The 3116-nt window shown below is 34.3% G+C and overlaps 1 long non-coding RNA gene across 1 annotated transcript; it reads right to left on the bottom strand.

Moving 5' to 3' along the window:
• Window positions 1-547: 547 nt before the first annotated feature.
• LOC131542956 (uncharacterized) lies at window positions 548-2449 on the bottom strand. The gene is made up of 3 exons (XR_009271831.1): window positions 2280-2449; window positions 2045-2161; window positions 548-1597 (listed from the first exon to the last, which is right to left on the bottom strand). It is a non-coding gene; the product is annotated as an uncharacterized LOC131542956 (long non-coding RNA).
• Window positions 2450-3116: the final 667 nt, after the last annotated feature.

Raw genomic sequence — 3116 nt, 5'->3', positions numbered from 1 at the left:
TCGAATAAGTGCAGTGTCCCGTGAGAGTAACTCTACCGCTGAGTTAACACTGTGAATGTATGTGGCGTTGTACAGTACATAGAGACGGCGGCGCCAGAACTGCAGCTGATAGAATGTGTGCTGTAGCACGATACTAGGATATTTCTTCAAAAAAGCAGATCGTGGAGACATTTTTATAGTCCACAATCAAAAATCGTAATATCGAACACCCCTACCCACGGCAGAAATCGCAGACCGGGGGCACCGGACAGCAAGGGCACTTTACCGTCGGACCTCAAAGGGCCAGGGGCTCGAGCCCCCCTCCCATCCAGACCTTAAATAAAATAAAATGTTGTGGAAAGACCTAAGCAAGCAGTTCATAGGAGGAAACCAACCTCACAGAGTTTAAGTGGTTCTGCACTAAGGAATGGTCTAAAACTCCTACATGTTATTGTGCAGGACTGATCAGCATTTACAAGAAACTTTACCTTCAGTTACTGCAGCAAAAGGGGGTCTCACCAGATACTGAAAGCAAAGATTCACATACTTTTGCAACGCACAGATATGTAACACTGGATAATTTTTCTCAATAAATAAATGACAAAGAAAATATTTCTTCTCTCACTTGTTTGATTCGGTTCTCTTTGTCTACTTTCAGGACATATGAAAATCTGATGATGTTTTGGGTCATATTTATGCAGAAATATAGAAAATTCTAAAGGGTTCACAAACTTTCAGGCAGCACTGTATATATTGAAAACTGGTTAACAATGCTGTGTGAGTGTTTCTAATACAACGGCTGAGGGAGTCACTGCAAATTTGACAGCTTTCTCTTTTCTGTCAATCTCTCAGTATTTATTCATGTAAATGCTACTGTGGATTGTTTTGCTTTTGTTATTGGGACAAATGGGAATGCAAAAAAGTAGTAGTTTCTGCTCACCACATACCCAACTATGAAACAATTTTCTTATGAGTACCTCAGAAATATAAAAAGTGTCTGTTTTTACACTAAACTCCACATGGAATACCAAGTAGTATTTTTTTGTACAGTATACTCAGGACATATTTATCAACTGTTAAATCATGCATGACAGCTTACATTGATAGCCAAAACATTTTTGCAATGTCTTTAAACTTTAATGTTTATTGTTGTGTATTGTGTCTGTTTGAGTAATTTTTAGACAGGTAAAGCACTTTGGTCAACTGGTGTTGTTTTAAATGTGTTATATAAATAAATGTTGATTGATTGATTGATTGATTGACTGAAACTTGTTTTTCATCAATGGTTACAAAAGGAGAAAAAGATACTTGAATAATGCACTCATTTTTATGCTAAATTAATTATACATAATAAGATTTAAGTATACAGATTGTATGCATTTTCAAAGCATTCAAGAATACATGAATAATAATTGAAATTACAGGGAGGAAAAAACAATAATAAAGACCATCAGAAGAAGTCTGAATTCTCTAATATCAATGGCCGGGTAACCTAAATTGCTAATGCAGTTGAACTTGGTGATGGATGAAGGTCCACAAAGATTTCTTGAGACACAACCCTTGAGTCTAGCACGTTGAAGGGAAGGAAAAGGTGTCTGAATGAGGAATCCTCCATTACCTAAAATATTTGAAAGATATCAATATAGTTAATCTGTATATATGAATGTTTTCAAAAGGCACATCAAATGAAATAATACACAACAATAATTAATATGAAAAATAAAAATAATACATACTGACACAAACATTGATACATTAAAAAGAGAAAGCATAAAAACAGGTACGAGATACAAAAAGTGTAAAATGAAATTAATTTCATGGTTATAAATAATGTGGAAGCAAAAATGGCCCGCGAACTGATCCTAGTGGAACACCAAAGAGTATTTATTGTTTTCCTAATGTTCAGTCATCTAGGCTTTGCAGAAAGATAACTTGCAAAGCAATTTAATACACTTACTGAGAGATCAGTAAGTTTACATGATAGGTTGTTCACATAATTCACATATAATCTAACCATAAAACACAAAGCAGTTAAATAGGAAAATAGTAGTTTAAGACAATACACCTGTATCATCAAGGCAGAGGTCCTGGACTCCCACACAGGACGCTTTAGTATTACACTGTTTATCTGTCCTGCTGTTGCATGAGACACATTTTAATCCATTTGGGGCATTGTTGGCCTCTATAAAGTAAGTGTGTATGTATTAGTTATATATTTAATAAAATAAATATATTAAATAAATGTGATATGACAATGATCTATCACAATGTGAATAAAATTATAACAGCATTTTACTCACCAGGCAGACTGACATTGTTACAGTGATCAGTGGAGCAGCAGGAAACACTGACAGCTACTGTACATTGACAAAACCTAAACCAACTGATGCAATGGCTGGTGAACTATTTGCCTTCTGCTCCAAACAATATGCTTTGGGCAAATAGGTACTTAAGATACATGAAGTATTGACATCTGCTTCACACACAAACACAAAGAAATGGCCACACTAAACATAATGGATAGTTTAAGGTGTTTGAAATAATACAATAAGATATAATATTACATTGAAATAAACGGAAAAGGGGTAGCAATATAAAGCTAACCTGAAGTGTTTCCATCAATCCTTAAAACAGCACAAACTTCACCAGTAGTAGCCATGAAAATGGATTCCCACAGGCTGGACTCGAAAAACTAAGACACTGCAGCATTTCAACTGTTCATTTAAAAAATTTAAAATCGTATAAATAAAATAGAATTTTAAAGGAACACTTAAATGATGTAGGGCATACATATGTAAACATTTATTTGATTACAATATTAATTGTCTTAAATATCTTATTTTGCATTACCTGAGTGAATGAATGAAGAGGTGAGGCAGAGTCCCAATATAAGCCACATCAAGAAAAAAAAAGGCAAAGTTTTACAGTATGGTCGCAGCCACAATGAGATTACGCTAACTGTATATACAGTAGTCTACAAAATAATATTGAAGCATACTGTAGGGATGAAAGCTTATCAAACAAAAGGTGATAGTGTGTTTTAACTTATTTACATACATCATAGTTCCGTGTGCTGCATTATATTTCAAATATAATGTGGCTCTGTTCATTTTATATAAATCACTTATTTACATAAT

Source organism: Onychostoma macrolepis, chromosome 06 (genome assembly GCF_012432095.1).
Source record: "Onychostoma macrolepis isolate SWU-2019 chromosome 06, ASM1243209v1, whole genome shotgun sequence".
Taxonomy (NCBI): domain Eukaryota; kingdom Metazoa; phylum Chordata; class Actinopteri; order Cypriniformes; family Cyprinidae; genus Onychostoma; species Onychostoma macrolepis.
The sequence above is the reverse complement of the archived record's forward strand: the minus strand, read 5'-3'. Positions and strand labels throughout refer to the sequence as shown.